General features: G+C 45.6%; 1 protein-coding gene across 1 annotated transcript in view; it reads left to right on the top strand.

The window, feature by feature from the left end:
* Positions 1–1617: 1617 nt before the first annotated feature.
* The window catches only part of SPIC (Spi-C transcription factor), a 35515-nt gene continuing 18109 nt past the window's right edge, over positions 1618–19023 (top strand). The window contains exon 1 of the mRNA XM_058673493.1: positions 1618–1669. The gene's annotated coding sequence lies outside the window, so the exon portion shown is untranslated. The remainder of the gene's footprint in view (positions 1670–19023) is intronic.

Raw genomic sequence — 19023 nt, 5'->3', positions numbered from 1 at the left:
CTCCCGCATGGGTGCAGGGTCCCAAGAATCTGAGCCGTTCATTGCAGCTCTCCCAGGCCACAAGCAGAGAGCTGGATGAGAGACAGAGCAGCTAGGACACAAACCAAGGCTAAAATGTCACTCTGTTTGGGAATGGTAGTGCAGTGGGTTAAGCTACCACCTGCCTTGCCAGGATCCCATATTCCTGCTGGTTCGAGTCCTAGCTGCTCCACTTCTGGTCCAGCTTCTGGCAATGGCCTGGACAAAGCAGTGTGAGAAGAGCTGAGTCCTTGGGACCCACTGGGAGCAGCACGAAGCTTCCTGAGCCTCTGAGATGTCATGGACAATAATGCCATTGTGCCTGGAGGCCCAGGCTACTGGCTTTGGCCCGGCCCACTCCCAGCTGGGCAGCTATCTGGGGAGAGAACAAACTTCTTTGAAACTCTGACTTTCCAAGAATAATTTTTTTCATCCTATTTAAAATGATAACCTACTGAGCCCGGCACAGTAACCTAGTGGCTAAAGTCCTCGCCTTGCACGCACCAGAATTCCACATGGGCACCAGTTCGTGTCCTGGTAGCCCCGTTACCTATCCAGCTCCCTGCCTGTGGCCTGGGAAAGCAGTCAAGGATGGCCCAAAGCCTTGCGACCCTGCACCCGCATGGGAGACCCCGAAGAGGCTACGGGCTCCTGGCTTCAGAGAGGTGCAGCTTCAACCACTGAGGCTACTTAATGAGTGAACCATCAGATGGAAGATCTTCCTCTCTGTCTCTCCTCCTCTCTGAATATCTGACTTTGCAATAAAAATGAAACTAAATCTTTAAAAAATAATTATAACCTACTTCATGTCCCCCATCTTGTTTTCTGTAAGACTTTCACCGAAGGTTTAGTATAGTCACTTATTATGCTTATTACTTATTCTCTTAAATTCACTGTAAAATATAATAGGTACAAATGTATAAATAGGTAAATGTATAAATTAAAATATTTTGTCTTCACTGTTCTTGTACATGGGCTTTCATCGGATGCTTGTTGTATTATAAATTTTTGAGGTCAATGCCATACATATTATTTTAACTCTTAAATATGTTTTGGTTGTACTATTAAACTTGTTCCTAAAAGTGTCATAACTGAAGCCATTTTTCTAATATAAATGAGGTTTAGTTTTAAGAAAGGTGTCATATCTAACTTTAGCCACCAGGTGGTGCGGTTGTTTCAAAATAATTCTTGAACTCCATTGATCAATTTCAGTGAATGATTTAAACCTTTGCACATCTTACAGTCCTGTGATTTCCTAAATGTTTAAAATGTGAATTTTAGGGCCCAACGCAGTAGCCTGGAAGCTGGGGTCCTCATTTTGTATGCGCCAGGATTCCATATGGGCGCTGGTTCTAATCCCAGCTGCTCCACTTTTCCAGCTCCCTGCTTGTTCCCTGGGAAAGCAGTGTAGATTAAAACCAGCGTCCACACCAGGCCACCACACCGGGCCCACCACATGAGTTTTAGGACCAGCTTGCTCATTTCTGCAAAAAAAAAAAAAATGCAGCTGTAGTTTTAACAGGTATTATATTGAGTATAAAGTTCTTTGCTATAACATGATATATAGATAAGTAATAGAAGATAACTTTATATCTTATAGTTCTGGAAGCTGAGGAATCCAAGATGAAGGCATCAGTAGATAAAGTATCCGGTGAGTGCTGTTCTGTCCTTGTAGGATGATGCCGGGTGGGTGAGGGGCACCAGACTGCTTACACGCATCCTTTTTTGTAAGAGCACTCATGTGTGACGTCATGGCCAGGCCCCTCTTCTTAAGACTATGGCATTGTTAGGGTCTAGCCTAGGAATTTTGAGGAGCACATATACTTAGCCTTAGCAGAAAGCGATCTGTCTGGGAGTTGAAACAGTCTCAGAGCTCCTCACATCTCTGATAGGATCTACCAGCCGCAACCTCAAATCAGCCTGAGATCTTAAAGGAGTCTAACGTAATAGCACTGACTTTATCTTGACACTGAAGCCATTTCTTGAGACTCTTACAAAATGGAGAAATTTGTTAAATAGTGTCATTTAGTGAGTTTCCTTCTCCCCTTAAAAAACAAAACAAAAAAACAACAAAAAAAGATTTATTTATTTGATAAAGAGGGTGAGGGAAAGTCACAGAGACCTTCCATCTGCTGGTTCATTCCCCAAATGGCCACAGTGGCCAGGGCTGGAGCAGGCCTACGCCAGGAGTCTGGAAGTCCATCTGGCTCTCCCACATGGGTGCAGGGGCCCAAGCACTTGGGCCAGCTCCACTTCTTTCCCAGAAACATTAGCAGGGAGCCAGAACTGAGGTAGAGAAGCCAGGACTTGAACCAGTGTTCACATGGGTGCTGGTTTCACGGGCAATAGCTTACCTTGACAAACCATAATGCCAGCCCCCAACTAGTTTTCTTTTTAAAAAGATTTTTAATTTACTTTGACAGAGCAACAGAGAAGAGGAAGAGAGATCTTTCTTCTGCTGATTTACTTACTACTCTCGTGAGTTGACCAAATCCACAGAAAAGCCAGGCTAGGTTGACTGTTCCTATTAGTGCATGTACAAGCTAGAGTGGGATTGGGTTGGTTGGGCTTTGCTGCAGCATCAGCTGGCAGAGGCTGGCATGGGGGAGGTGAATTCTGTCAAGTTAAACTGCAGAACTACCTGGACAGTGCAAGGTCTGGGAGTGGGAGTGGGCCCAGTAGGGAAACAGCAGGTACCTCCCTCCTGGGTTGTCGCTCCAACTGGTGAACATGAGAACCAGGACTGGTGTTGGCATGGCTAGAGAGAGAGTAGCACCTACTGGCAGGTGTGTGGGCCGGATAGTGGGGCTGCTTTGATTGAACTAGGCTTCAATGTCCATTGACATGTGTGAGAGCTGAATGGGATGTGGGTCAGAGCGGACCAGTCTGCTGTAAATGGTGGCAAGCACAGGAACCATGATGGGGGCAGACGTACTGGGAGTGATTGTGGATCACTGTGACTGAGCTGTAGCTCTCATTGGTTGGCATGAAGGCTGAGTGTATGGTGGGCAGGATCAGGTTGGGCACCAACACCTTTAGGTTTGTGTAGAAGATGGGGTTGGAGGCAGAACTGACCCAGCAATTGCAACCACCAGCATATGCATACGCTGACTGGGGCAACAGACTGTGCTGGACCCTGTATTGGCAAGCACAGACAAAAGTCAGATCTGGGATCACCTCAGATGAAGTTTCTTTGGGGAACTACCCAGATAAATTGTTGGGCTCAAAACCCCAACCTTGGAGAGTATAGCGGGGTCCAAGTTCAGACCATGGAGTGCATGTATCAAAGCTGGGCCTCCTCGGTGGTTTAAATGGAGCAGTGGATAGCATGTCCAGGTGTACATGGAGGATATGGCAATACATTGGAGTCGGCAGAGGACACCTGGTACCCTAAGAGAGGATGGAGGACTGAACAAATTGATCAAATTGAACAAATTGATCAACTAGCCCAGCCAAGTGTTGGCAGTGAATATCTGGGCAAACAGAGACTCTAAGGTGGACTATGTCAGCCAGTGGATTCTGGAGAGATTTCATCGTGCTTGGAGTGGAGAGACTGGCAGTAATTCAGAACTGTTGAAGTATCAAAACCTCTTGAGCAGGACCCTCAGAGTATGTCCCACATTGGGGACCCTGGAATGGTTTGGAGGCTTGGTGTGGCTTCCCCCTAATCTCCCTTTTTCCGCAGATACAGGAAGGGAAAAAAAGAAAGAGAGAATGTGGAAATAGTGATCTTACCCCGTTCCTGTAGCATGGGAGACCTGGAAGAAGCTCCTGGCTCCTGGCTTCGGATTGGCTCAGCTCCATCCATTGCGGTCACTTGGGGAGTGAACCATCGGACAGAAGATCTTCCTCTCTGTCTCTCCTCCTCTCTGTATATCTGCCTTTCCAATAAAAATAAATAAATTTTTTTAAAAGGTAGAAGAATTTATAACTTTCAACATCCGTGTCTTCATGAGTAAATAAACAGAATAGCCACGAGTTCCAGCAAAGGCTGTAGAAGGCATCAATGAAGTAATGTGATAGAGTAACTCAGGGAGGTCATGGTAGGTGGGAGAGTCAAGGAAAGTCTCAAAGAAAGTGGCATTTCATCAGAAACCCAAAGGGCGAAAGACAAGATGGAATCGGTCATGGGAAGACTGGGACTGGACGGCCAGGCAGAGCGGACACCAGGCCCTTGGTCTTCCAGCGTGCCTCAGCATCGCACGGCAGTGACCTCAGATCTCTCCTCCCAGCTGAGGATGGATTCACACTGGTTTGTCAAGTGCTGAGATTGGTTTTAAAACCAACCATTTACTGGCCTGGTCTGGAATTTTTTTGTAAAGATTTATTTATTTTATTTTTATTACAAAGTCAGATATACACAGAGGAGGAAAGACAGAGAGGAAGATCTTCCGTCCGATGATTCACTCCCCAAGTGAGCTGCAACGGCCAGTGCTGCGCCGATCCGAAGCCGGGAACCAGGAACCTCTTCCAGGTTTCCCACACACGTGCAGGGTCCCAAAGCTTTGGGCTGTCCTCGACTGCTTCCCCAGGCCACAAGCAGAGAGCTGGATGGGAAGTGGAGCAGCCAGGATTAGAACTGGCACCCATATGGGATCCTGGCGCGTTCAAGGTGAGGACTTTAGCCGCTAGGCCACGCTGCCAGGCCGTTAACTTTCTTCACTGTGTTGTCGACATAATCTAGCACAGGATCCTGAAGACAGCAGTGACTCAACTGACACTCATGGAAGGAGTGTGTATGCTGACTCCATTAAGATCAAATAGAGATCATCATTTGTTACAGAAACTGGAATATTTGTGAAAATAAGTGATGTGATCATGAAAACCATTTCAGGTGCATTAAAAAAAAAAATTCCAGGGCCCGGCAGCATGACCTAGTGGCTAAAGTCCTCACCTTGAACGCGCCAGGATCCCATATGGGTGCCGGTTCTAATCCTGGCTGCTCCACTTGCCATCCCTCTCCCTGCCTGTGGCCTGGGGAAGCAGTCGAGGATGGCCCAAAGCTTTGGGACCCTGCACGTGTGTGGGAAACCTGGAAGAGGTTCCTGGTTCCCGGCTTTGGATTGACACAGCACTGGCCGTTGCGGCTCACTTGGGGAGTGAATCATCGGACGGAAGATCTTCCTCTATGTATATCTGACTTTCCAATAAAAAATAAATAAATCTTAAAAAAAGTTAAAAATTTTTTTTTTAAGTTGAAGAATTGAAGTGAGTATTGGAGCGCAGGTGTTGGCTGCAGCGGCTAAGACACTGCTCCCATACCCCTTGTCTGAGTCCCACCTTCATTTCAATTCCAGCCTTCTGCTACAGTGTGTCCTAATGTGCGCTGGGGAAGCCCTGCGGCTGCGGAGACTCTGCTGTGTTTCACGTCAGTCTGTGAGACTCCAAATGGCAGTCTGTTATAGAAACTATTTGCCAGGGACAGTGGTAGTGCAGCAGGCTAATCCTCTGGTGCCTGTGTTGCCAGCTTCCCATGTAGGCATCCCAGCTGCCCTACTTCTCATCGAGCTCCCTGCTTTGTGGCCTGGCAAGCAGTACAGGATAGGCCAGGACCTTGGGGTCCTGAATCCCGTAGGAAACCTGCAGGAAGCTTCCTGGTTTTAGATCAGCTCAGCTCTGGCCGTTGCAGCCATTTGGGGAGTGAGCCAGTGGCTAGAAGGTCTCTCTGACTCTCCCTCTGTAAATTTGCCTTTCAAAAAAAAATAAATAAATTTCGGGCCTGGCATGGTAGCCTAGCAGCTAAAGTCCTAGCCTTGCACGTGCCAGGATCCCATATGGGCGGCTCATATCCTGACAGCTCCACTTCCCATCTAGCTCTCTGCTTATGGCCTGGGAAAGCAGTCACGGATGGCCCAAAGCCTTGGGACCCTGCACCCGCGTGGGAAAGTTCCAGGCTCCAGGCTTTGGATCGGCTCAGCCATGGTCATTGCAGCCACTTGGGGAGTGAATCAGCAGAACAAAGATCTTTGTCTCTTTTCCTCTCTGTATATCTGACTTTCGAACAAAAATGAAATAAATCTTTAAAATTTTTTTTCAAAAACAAACAACAAAACCAAAGCATATTAGAAACAATTTCTCGGGCCCGGCGGCGTGGCTTAGCAGCTAAAGTCCTCGCCTTGAAAGCCCCGGGATCCCATATGGGCGCCGGTTCTAATCCCGGCTGCTCCACTTCCCATCCAGCTCCCTGCTTGTGGCCTGGGAAAGCAGTCGAGGATGGCTCAAAGCTTTGGGACCCTGCACGTGTGTGGGAAACCTGGAAGAGGTTCCTGGTTCCCGGCTTCGGATCGGCGCAGCACTGGCCGTTGCAGCTCACTTGGGGAGTGAATCATCGGACGGAAGATCTTCCTCTCTGTCTTTCCTCCTCTCTGTATATCTGGCTGTAATAAAATGAATAAATCTTTAAAAAAAAAAAAGAAAGAAACAGTTTCTCCTGCTACAAAAGAAAAAGATTTGAAAACCACCAGGGCCTAGATTCAGATATTAGTTTGCACAATTTTTTTTTCTTTTTTCCTAGAATTCCTTACAAAATTCATGTGGACATCACAGTTCGGGCAAATCAAGAAGAATATAAAATAATTCTTTCACTTTGAATTAATGAATAAAATATTTCTTCCTTTAACACAAAAATAATATTTTCCTCTGTGACACAGAGCATTATTAACTAAGTCTTTTCTTCACCCCCCCGCCAAAATTAATGATTGTTTTTGATGGGTTTTAACTTCTCTTAATTCGATCAACTTTTTAAACAGTCTATAAAATGTCCCACAGTATCTTTTAACTGTTTAAGCAAGAAGGAAGGAAATACTAAGTTGGCAGATGTGGGATGTGAAAATGGTGTTTTGGGCATGGGAAAACTGCTTCCGTTATGTTAGCAAGTTTCGAGTCCTTCCAGAAAGAAGAACTGGGTTCTCAGTACCAGCTTTGCTTAGTCATGTCACTTTTTTCAAACTTACTTTGCACTTCTGTGTTGGCTTTTTCGCTGGCATCAACGTGGGAATCGGTCACATGAATTCAAGTTAGGGCTGCTTGTCTTCCGGCTCTTCTCCACTCTGACACCTATCCAGGCTAGACGCATGTTACGAAACTGGCAGCAGACACCAGGAAAAATGGGATACTCCTTCTTTTGCTTAAAGCAGTTCAACTGTGCATTTCTTTTGTTCCAAGTCAGGGAAAACCACTATCCTTCATTTGTACGGTGCTTGGCATTAGGCAGTCAACTTGTTTGGTAAGAGACAGGTCAGGTATTCATCCCTGTCGCTTGGCAACACACGGTGATGTGATGTTCTCTGTTCTTTCATCTTGATTGGGCGCAGCCTAGTAGGCAGAGCCAGCCCAGGGCAAAACCCACCTCTGGCCACAGCCCGAGTCTGCGTTTTCTAGCTAAGTCCTTCAAGCACCAGATCCAAGTCCTTTTTCCTGGTTAGCCCTTGGTGACTTCTTGTTGACACGAGACATTCACATTGAAATAATAAACCTGGGGGTGGGGGTGCGGGGAGGGATGTGATGGGTTCCCTCCCCTTCCCTGGCTAAATACTTCCATTGTCAGTAATTCTCCAAGGATTATAATTTGTGGCAGCTAGGTGGGGAGATAATCCCTTCAGCTCAACTTCCTTCAGGTTATTTTCAAATTCTGCACGAGACGGGGCCATCTTTTCTAACTGGATGTAAGTTGCCTCTCTTATTCAATCAACTTGCTTACTCATGGCTCACAAAGTCCCCTGAAATGATTAGTTAGCAATATTCCAAGACTTCAGCAATAGTACTGCCCAAGACTACAGGATCTAACTTAGCAGTATGAAAAGGAGTCACATTGCCTTTTGTGCTAGTCCTGTTTTTGCTAAATTATTTTTTTTTCCTATTTAACAAATTGCTTACACAAAGAAAAAGAGGAATTAAAAAAAGAACTGTAGGATATTCAAGATGGAAGAGAACTTTGGGACCATTTAAGCTAATGTGCTCATTTTGCAGAGAAGGAAACCAAGATGATCAAGATTCCTCAGCTAATGCAAAGCTCACGGTTCATTTAAAGTCTCTCACGGCAGCATGACCCTCTGTCCATAACACGATGCCAATAACTATTTTGCCTTTGTTGATATTTAATTAGTCACTATCTTCCCCAATACATGATTACCTTTCTGATTGTAGAAATTCTATTTTTGCTTGCCTCTTAAAGGAATAGTATAGATATAATAAGTGCTCTGGCTCTGGCACAGTAGCCTAGCAGCTAAATCCTGGCCTTGCATGAGCCAGGATCACATACGGCTGCCAGTGTGTGTCCCAGCTGCTGTACTACACTTCCACCTTCCTGCTTGTGGCCTGGGAAAGCAGTCAAGGACGGCCCAAAGCCTTGGAACTCTGCACCTGCATGGGAGACCCAGCAGAAGCTCCTGGCTCCTGGTTTCAAATCAGCTCAGCTCCAGCTGTTGCAGCCACTTAATGAGCGAACTAGCAGATGGAAGATCTTCCTCTGCTTCTCTTTGTCAATCTGCCTTTCCAGTAAAAATAAATAAATCTTTTTAAAAATTAGGCAGAGCCCCAACCCTTCACTACATTTTTGGCTGACTCCCCGGGGCTTTCTTAGAAATCTCAGTGGCAGTGATACGATCCTAGGCAGCTAGTTCAGGGTCACCTCCCCCAGTCCTAGAGTGTAATTCTTTCTGCCTACCTGTGAGTCAAATAATGCTCACCCATCATCCTCTGGAAACTGGGGGTGGAAGGGGGCAGTGTTGTGTTGTTCCATAACCACTCCTCTCCCACTAGAGTCCATCTGGGGAGGGGCTTGCCCTTGGTCGCGTGCCTCCCCGTGAGCTCCGTCACTCACTTTGGCTCTTGGCCCATTGCGCACCTGCTTACTCTCCTGCTTCCCGCGGACTTGACCCCCAAGACAGAAGGCAGCAATCTCTCTCCCTTACTCTTTCGCTGTGCGTGTTTCTCACCCTCTGAATAAATGTTACCACTTGCTTCGGTCATGTCAACGCCTATGCTTAAAATGCGTTTTAAGTAAGAGGTAAAAACCTAGGAAATAAATATTTGGCCCCAAGCCCAGACCACAACAGAAGGGGCTGTTATTCTCATATTCTGCATCACATAGATCATGCCAAAGTCTCCAGGCAGCAGAGCTCCACCAAGGCCTCGGCCTCAGGGTGCAGGGAAACGGATTTTGAGGCCGTGTCGGCCCCTCTTTGGGCGATTTCCTGGAATCTCATGGAACAGCTCTGCCCTTCCGTGTCTCCGGGCCTTGCAGGTTTCAGTGATGTCCTGGAGACTTTGCTGTTTAATCCACAGTTCCTTTCCATGTGTGTGAAGGTCGCTGGGCTGGTTTCTCTTCTGCACCCTCACGTTGTGAGTTTCCTTTTCCCTCACTTTTTTTTTTCTTTCTGACCAGCAAGTAGATGGGTCCGGTGTTTCCATCTTGCTTCTTTTTTAATCATACGTTCTGCCTTTAGTCATGCTGTGCTTCTGAATTATATAGTGTGCAGTTCAAAGTAATCAAGCAGAAGGCTCAGAGTTCTGTTCTTCTCTGTAAGATATCCCAGTTCATTACTTTCTAACTCAGCCTTCTGTGAAACTCTAGGCATGGACGTGGGTCAGCCAAGGTCTTTCCAATGATGTGGCAAGGGTGGCCCTTCACTTCTGTTTCCAGAAGCATCCTCAGTTGCATCAGTATTTCAGGCAGGATCACTTATCCAAATTCTGAGACATTCTAGATCTTCCTTAGTCTTTTTTTTTTTTTTTCCTTTCTTCTAGATCTTCTCCAGAATTGCCTATAACATTCTGCTCATAGCATTCTAGGATTTTTCTAGTCTGCTTCTACAAACTCTCCCAACCTCTGCCAGAGTTCCAATTCTGTCTTCACAATTTTAGGTGTAGTTATGACATCAATCCAATCTTTGTTGCTATTTTCAGCATGAGCTTTGCACTGCTTTATAGAAGTTCCTGAGGCAGGCTAACTTTATTTAAAAAAAAAAAAAATTCCTTTTGGCTCATGGTCCTGAAGATAGACAATGCAACACAGGGCCAACGCTAATGGCTCAGCCTCTGGCAGTGGCCTTCCTGCTGGCAGTGTCCCGGAGCGGCACAGAGCATCACCTGGTAAGGATCAGGCGGAACATTTGTATATCTCTGTACCTCTCCTGCAATCACAGGGCACTACCCTAATGACCTAATCCAATCTAACCACTTCCTAAGGCCCCCATATCTCAGCACTACAAAGATTAGATTCTACTGTAGTAGAATAAACCTCCCAATGGCTTAAGATAAAATGTTTTCTGGTTGTTTAAATTCTCTAAGAGCAGGCATCCTGGTTCCATCTTGTAGCTTCTTCTTCCAGGTAGCTACGACAGAGGAAGGTCCAGAGGGAGGCAGCACATGGCTCTTCTACCTATCGTCCTTTGGCTCCAGAAACTTGGACACCTGAAATCTTTTTTTTTTTTCAAAGATTTATTTATTTTTATTACAAGTCAGATGTAGAGAGAGGAGGAGAGACAGAGAGGAAGATCTTCCGTCCGATGATTCACTCCCCAAGTGAGCCACAACGGCCGATGCGCACCAATCCGAAGCTGGGAACCAGGAACCTCTTCCGTGTCTCCCACGCGGGTGCAGAGTCCCAAAGCCTTGGGCCGTCCTCTCGCGTGGGAGACCTGGAGGAAGTTCCTGGCTCCTGGCTTCAGATCAGCACAGCACCGGCCGTTGCGCTCACTTGGGGAGTGAATCATCAGACGGAAGATCTTCCTCTCTGTCTCTCCTCCTCTCTCTACATCTGACTTTGTAATAAAAATAAAATTTAAAAAAGGATACAGTAAAATTGAGCACTCTGTATCCCAGAACACTTTCTGCTGTAGTTTTAATAGATAGTTGATCAGGCTAAGCACTCCGAGACTAGTTCTTAATTTTAAAAAAGAACATTTATTTACTTATTTATTTGAAAATGAAAGTGATAACCTGAGAGGGAGAGACAGAAAGAGCAAGATCTTCCATCTACTATCTTGCTCTTCAAATGTCCGCAAGGGCCAGAGCTGGGCCAGGCTGAAGTTGGGGGACAGCTGCTCCCAGCCATGTCTCCTCCATGATGGTCTCAAGCCCTTGAGCTATTACCGGCTACCTTCTTAGGTAATAGATAGCTTCGGCAATAAGGCGCTGAGCGAAAGCAGAACAGCCAGGACTCAGGTCACTGCTGTGTCACAGCACTGGCCCCCAGCTCAGCTTTTCAGAAATCAGCCTATCAATCTAAAGGGCAGAGCAACCAAGACCTGTTTTTTTATCTGCAGTCATACCACCCTGGATGCTACAGATTTCATCTGATCTTGGAGCTAAGCAGGGTAGGGCCTGATTAGCACTTGGGTGGAAGACACATTTTTAAGACAACAAATTTATTTATTTGGAATCCAAATTACAGAGAGCGCGAGAGATCTCCTATCTGTTGTTTCATGCCCTAAATAGCTACAATGGCCAGAGCTGGGCCAGCCGAAAGCCAGGAGCGGCTTTGGGGTCTCCCACATGAGTTCAGGGGCACAAGCGTGTGGGTCATCTGCTGCTGCTTTCCCAGGTGCGTGAGCAGGGAGCTGGGTCAGAAGGGGAGAAGCTGCATCTCAAACTGGTGCCCTTATGAGGCGCTGGTACTGCAGACAGTGGCTTAACCCACTACTCCACAGTGCTGGCCTCTAGAGACACAACTTCCATCCTCTGGTTCACTTCCCAACAGTTGGGATTGGACCAGGCCAGAGCCAAGGACTCATTAAGGTCTCCTGCATGGTTGTTGTAGGGTGCAAGATCACACCAGACAAGTCTAGGGTTTATTAAGGAGTCTTATTAACCAACCTTGGTAATAACAGGGCCCATTAAAAATAACAAATCACAGGTTCATAAAGCAATCCAATCAGTCGAAACCCCAAGAGGAACAAAAGGCGTGGCCTAGCAGCTAAAGTCCTCACCTTGAACACACCTGGGATCCCATATGGGCGCCGGTTCTAATCCCGGCAGCTCCACTTCCCATCCAGCTCCCTGCTTGTGACCTGGGAAAGCAGTCGAGGACGGCCCAAAGCCTTGGGACTCTGCACCCGCATGGGAGACCTGGAAGAAGCTCCTGGCTCCTGGCTTCGGATTGTCATAGCACCGGCCTTTGTGGTCACTTGGGGAATGACGGAAGATCTTCCTCTCTGTCTCTCCTCCTCTTTGTATATCTGACTTTGTGATAAAAATAAATAAATCTTTGAAAAAAAAAAAAAAACCTCTTTCTCTGATTCTCTGATTACCAGATCTTCCTTCTTAATCAGTTTTCTCTTTTTGGTAATTCTTCCGGCCAGTCTCTTTTGGGTGACTACCTAGGTTGGTGTTATTCCCCTTGCTGCTTAATCTCATGGAGACAATCTTATCTTTCATCTAAGTGAGCTATTTTCCCTTTAGATCTCAATAGATGGTGATCCATGGAGGTTCACATTAACATACATTTCTCTAAATGTTTGCAACTGACTCTCCAACTTTCTCCTGTCCTCGGGAGCTGTGGAAATTCATACCACAGATGCAAAGGAGAATAACTGGGCAACTGGGCTGTCTGGGTTCTTCTTGTTAAAGTAAGGCGGAGTCTAGAGGTTTTGCCAAATATGTTTAAAATCAGGTGTGTCCGAGGAAGACAGGGCTGGAAACAGAACGAACCCAGCAATCCCAACGACCAGCATGAGCTTAAGCTGATTGGTGTGACGGACGCTGTCGGACTCTGTACTAGCAAACTCGCGCAAGAATCAGGCCTGGGATCATCTCAGATGAAGTTTCTTTGGAGATCCCTCCAACTGAACTGCTGATCTTAGAACCCCAACCATGAAGAGACTGTCAGCCAGTGGATTCTGAATAGGGTTCATTGCGATTGGAACTGAGAGACTGGCAGCAATCCAGAATTGATGGACTATCAAAACTGTATGAGCAGAACCCTCAGAGCGCACCTCCCGTTGGGGATCTGGGATGGATGGGAGGTTGGGTGGGGCTTTTCCCTTTGTTTTTTTTCCCTGACCCCAGATACAGGGTAAAATGATATTGATGTGGAAACAATGGTATTACCCACTTTCACCCTGTAGCCCTTGACACTTTGTTCCCTAATCAACTAAGTAAGATTATTAAAAATTAATTTAAAAACATAAGGTGTGTCTGTTTTCATATATTTGCACAGTTTCACAAAATGAAAATAGAATTCAGAGAGTCTGTCCTATTGGGTGGCCGTTCCCCATTCCCGGTGCTGGGGCGGTAGGAGGCTGGGTGTGGCTTCTCCCTTGGTGCCTCCTCTCATCCCAGAGACAGGAAAAAAAATGGAAAGCTTGGAAACAATGACCACACCCACTTTGCCCTGACCCTCTATCCTTCCCACTCTGATCAATTACCTGAGCATTGTCAAAAACAAAAAAGAGAGAGAGTTCCGAGAGTTTTATTAGATTAACTGATGGCAAAGCTATTCCCATTTGAATAGTTAGCTTTTTTTTTTAAGATTTATTTATTTGATTACAAAGTCAGATATGCAGAGAGGAGGAGAGACAGAGAGGAATGATGATTCAGATGGTTCACTCCCCAAGTGAGCCGCAAAGGCCGGTGCGCGCCGATCCGAAGCCAGGAACCAGGAACCTCTTCCAGGTCTCTCACGCGGGTGCAGGGTCCCAAGGCATTGGGCCATCCTCAACTGCTTTCCCAGGCCACAAACAGGGAGCTGGATGGGAAGTGGAGCTGTCGGGATTAGAACCAGCGTCCATATGGGATCTTGGTGTGTTCAAGGCGAGGACTTTAGCTGCTAGGCCACGCCGCCGGGCCCTGAATAGTTAGCTTTACACAAGAAATAAAATTTGGCATTGACTGAGGGATTGAGTGAACTTGTGTACTTCATTTCTGTCATAAATTATCACATATATTTAATACGGAAAAATAAATGCTGTTTATCTCAGAATAGGAGAGAGAGCCAAGAGAGCTCCTATCCTCTGGTTCATCCCCCTGATGCCTCCAGTTACTGGGGCTGTGACAGACTGAAACCTAAATGTCTTCTCTGTATATCTGACTTTCTAATAAAATAAAATAAATCTTAAAAAAATGAATGTAAAGATACCATGTACTTTATACTAGATTCTATACGGAACCAGGTTTAGGCGCGTAGCTAAGACTTGGTATCCCACTAACGACAGCCACTTTTCCTGTTATAGCCCCCTGCCGTCTTCTTCTTTTTCCCCAACTATTCACCTAATTTTCATAAGAATGGAATGCTGTTGCTCTACTCTAGACAGTATCATTGCCCTGTTAGTTTTGTTGCTACTCAGAAATCACTTTAAAAAAGAAAAAAAGGAATTTTGAATTGAAATGATCTGAAGTTGAAGCAGACCCAATGACAAGCTGGCGAGTAGAAAGTGAAAGTAATGAACTCAGCAAGAAATGGGGAGTGGGAGCATTTTCCTCTCCTGTTTCTGAGGCTGGTGGAAAATTTAGTTTATTTATTTGTATATTTAATAAAGTTTATTTTATTTTTATTGGAAAGGCAGATCAGATTTATGGAGAGAAGGAGAGACAAAGATCTTCCATCTGCTGGTTCTCTCCCCAAATGGCCATAACCGCCAGAGCTGAGCTGATTTGAAGCCAGGAGCCAGGAACTTCTTCCGGGTCTACCATGTGAATACAGGATCCCAAGGCTTTGGGCTATCCTCAGCTGCCTTCCCAGGCCACCAGTAGGGAGTTGGATGGGAAGTGGAGCAGCCGGCACACAAACCATATGGGATCCTGGTGCATGCAAGGCGAGGCTTTAACCACTGAGCCATTGCACTGGACTAGGAAGCGCTAGGTTTAGAAGCTTCCAAGGCCAAAAGGCCACAGGAGAAAGACATGCTTGTTCTCTGGATTCAGGATGAAGAAGCTCAAGGACATTGACTGTGGTTCGGTGTACTTCTCCCATCCCAGAATGTACCTCCTTGCTCAGGGGTCATCACGGGAGGACCATGCACAGGGTCAGGTGTGCTCCGGAACATAGCCCTAGTACACCCTGTCCTCTTGTCACCACTGTGGAGACGCTGACACTAGGTCTGTGGGGTGTTCTTGCTCTGCAAGCTGCGTGCTTTTCCATTAGCTTTGTGTCAGAGGAATTTCCTCTGTTTGAACAGCGTAGGAGCTACAGTGATAATGGATGCATGGCAGCATGGAGAGTGTCTGAGCCTCCCGATTCTGGGGAAGAAGCACCAGGCGTGGCCAGGGAAGAGCTGGGTCTCAGCCCTGGCTGCCTCTCACCAGCTAGACTGTAGGTAAAGGATGCAGGGAAGAGGGAGCTGTTTTGTTGATACAACAGTTACCATAGTGCTTATTGACTTTTTGTACATTATCTCAATACAGTCTCCTAAGTGCCTTGTGACATTGTCACCATCTCATTATCACTGTTCATAGATAAGGAGGAAAGTCAAGTTGAAGGGTTGAAGGTTAGAGCCATATAGAACTGGTTAGGAAGGGCCCAGGTTTATCACTTAGTAGTATGGCTTTGCATACCTTACTTCACCTCCAAGAACCCCTGCTTCTTCACCTAAAAAAAAAGGGAATCATTAAAGTGTGACCTCACATTGACTGAGCACTTAGAAAATGTCAAGACTGTCCCAAACACAACACCTGCAATTGCACAAATGTGTTTCAGAGAGTAAAGTCAGTATTCACATTTTACAGAAGAAACTAAGAGATGAAGTCGCTGAAATTTATACCTCTAGGAGCCAGTTAGAAGTAGGCAGAGGTGGGGTGGGGTGGAGGGCTGGCACGATGGCTCAGTGCCTAAATGGCTAAATCCTTACCTTGCAAGCCCTGGGATCCCATATGGGTGCCAGTTCTTGTCCCAGCTGCTCCACTTCCCTTCCAGATCCTTGCTTGTGGCCTGGGAAATCAGCAAGGGATGGCCCAAAGGCTTGGAACCCTGTGCCCATGCGGGAGAGCTGGAAGAAGCTCCTGGCTCCAGGTCGGTTTGGCAATGGCCGTTGCGGTCACTTGGGGAGTGAACTAGTAGATGGAAGATCTTTCTCTCTGAAAACCTATCTTTCCATGTCTTTCCATTTCTCCCTGTTGTTCTAACTTTCAAATTGAAAAGTTCTTCATAAAAATAAATGTATTTGGAAGAAAATTTAAAAATAAAAAAATAAAAAGCTTATTCTGCTAGAAAAAAAATTAAATTCATTTGTAGCCTTATCATAATAGGTGTTTTTCATGAAGAGAAGAATCATTGTACATCAAGTGGTATAAAGTAACACAAGGTAGACTGTGATCATTCAGAACACCTACTGTAATCCTGGAACAATTATCAAAAATTCAATCAAGGTGTATATTACAAGCTAATGGAAAACCAGGGTATCTCCAGGCCACTTAGGTCATGTGTGAGCAGCAATTTACAGAGTTGAGTGCAACTGTGCTTTCCTGAGAATCTGTATTTTGGTTTAGGATGCAAACTATGCTTTGGAAAGGCAGGTACTATTTGTAGGACACACAGGCAGACTCTTTCTGCTGGCCGTGGCCCAGTAAATGCTATCAGAATTGGGTCTACAATCCTCTCTCTGTTCCTGAGGCAGCCAAAGTGAGAGAGGTCTAAGAGCTGAGTGCCTTGCAAGCTCAACAGTAAGCAGAGATTTGAGCTGAATCCTAGAGGAGTAAAAGAGAACCCAGCTAATACAAAGGCTGAATGTCACACACAAGGAAGGGTTCACCAATGCAATATGACGAGAAAGAGTGTCTCTGTCCACTTGAATGAACAGTGCTCTGGCATGCCAACACACGTTAAGGAAGTACAACGTGCAAACCTTTAGGATTAGAAGTGTTAAACCAGCGAACAAATGAAATTGCATGGGGAAAAAAGTTAACAGAGGAAATAAAATGAAATAGTAAAAATCATTATTTAACTCAAAAAGACAGACTAAGTAAAGGAAAACAAAATAAATAGGAAACAAATTACTTGATGACAGACTGAAGCTCAACCATACCAGTGGTTACTAAATTGGACTAAATAAATGGTTGAAACCTTCAAACTGTATTTTAAAGATCAATACTCAACTACATGTTACTTAAAGAGACTTACTTTGAGTATAAAGATACAGACAAGTTGGAAGGATTAAAACTAAAAAATGCAAATGCAAATCCTAAGGATAAGAACGCTGTTTTAGTTAATTAATACCAAAGTAAAGTTCAAGGTAGGAAAGATTATTGGATTGTCAGGAATCCTTAGAGGGATTAAAGGCTCAAGCCAGAACCCCTGGGAATTTTAAATGAGACTGCATCTCCTAACAGTGCTTCAAATGCATGGATCCAAAGTGGACAGAACTAAAGAGAAACAAAGACAAGTCTACAATGATGGTTGGCAATTACTCTTTCTTTATATATATATATAAAAAGATTTGTTCATTTTTCTTAGGGAGGCAGACTTATAGAGAGAGTTGGAGAGACAGAGGGAAGGATCTTTCTTCCATTGGTTCAGTCCCCAAGTAACTGCAATGGCTGGAGATGGGATGATTTGAAGCCAGGAGCCAGGAGCTTCTTCCACATCTCCCATGCGGGTGCAGGGTCCCAAGGACTTGAGCCATCCTCTGCCGATTTCCCAGGCCACAAGCAGGGAGCTGGATGGGAAGTGGAGCAGCCAGGATCCTGGCACTGCAGGCAGGAACTTAGCCTACTGTATCACAGGGTCAGCCCTGGCAATTATCCTTTCATAGACAGAACGTGCAGACGAATCAATCAATCCTATGTAAGATACAACCAATATTAACAACCAGTTTGATCTAGTTGATATTTATTAGATATTAGATAACACAGTTGCAAAATGCATGGCCAAGACTGAACCAAACATTGAGTCAAAATAGATCTCACGCTGTACCACAAAAACTGTATTTTCCAAAAAACTGCTTAATAAATAATAAAAAGAATCTGCTGCAAGTCACAGTGTTACCAGAAATGCCTGGTGGGTTCTTTCCTCAGCTTAGTATAGAAATAAAAGGCCGGGAATCTGTTGCCGACACAAGTTTATTTGTGAAGGGACCAGGTGAGCAGGGAAGGGAGAGAGAAGGGGAAAGCACCTCCCGAGAGAAAGCCAGGAAGTGGGGTGCTCTCGAAAGAGGAGGGAGAGAGAGACACCAAAGGTTTGAGGAAGGGTCTTGGGATTTTAAGCATTCGCTGACCCCTCCTTGCTGTGCGGGGAACCTACAGGTAAGATGTTCCCCATTGGTGGTGTCTTAGTTAGAAAATGGGTGGGTAAAGTGTGGCCAAGACCTCAATAGGCCTGGCTGGTCTCAACAGGTTAATGCTTAAAATGAGGGTGAGGCTCGGCTACTTGTCTTATAATCTATGGTTCTGAGTTCTACCATCTTAACATGAGTTATTCTTGTACTTCCCAGCCTAACGATCTTTCGATTTGTTTATTTCCAATGGTCTCGCCAAGGTTAAGACCGGTTTTTAATCCCTTCAACGGCTGAATTATGTAGACAGAAACTGTGACGTCTACCATGAGCTTGACCTTAGTCTCCCTTTTTCCTGGGTCCTGCAGTTCCCTATTCTGAGAAAACGCAATCTTCCACCTGAGCTTCATACCATATGGTTTGGACACCAGAACATCTGTTGCTTAAGATTTTCTAAAGCAATCTCAGTTGCCACTGAGGACAATGAACTTCTGCAAAACAGAGCTGTCACTCAGGGATCTCCTTCAGCACTCTTAGCATGGTGTCACTCAGCTTCCTTCTGAACTTGGAGGGGAATGTTAGTGTCTGTTCAACCCCGCTCTGAAACAGCTGTGTTCCCTTCCGGTTGTGCTCACGCTTCAAGAGGCAGCCTTCGGACACAACATAGCACCTAGGAGCAGGACTTCTGGAGTGATTTCCTTTTTTTTTTTTTTTGAGATTTATTTATTTTTATTGGAAAGTCAGATATACAGAGAGGAGGAGAGACAGAGAGGAAGATCTTCCATCCGATGAGTCACTCCCCAAGTGGCCGCAACGGCCGGTGCTGTGCCAATCTGAGGCCAGGAGCCAGGAGCCTCTTTTC

Source organism: Ochotona princeps, chromosome 15, assembly GCF_030435755.1.
Source record: "Ochotona princeps isolate mOchPri1 chromosome 15, mOchPri1.hap1, whole genome shotgun sequence".
In the NCBI taxonomy this organism is placed as follows: domain Eukaryota; kingdom Metazoa; phylum Chordata; class Mammalia; order Lagomorpha; family Ochotonidae; genus Ochotona; species Ochotona princeps.
The sequence above is the reverse complement of the archived record's forward strand: the minus strand, read 5'-3'. Positions and strand labels throughout refer to the sequence as shown.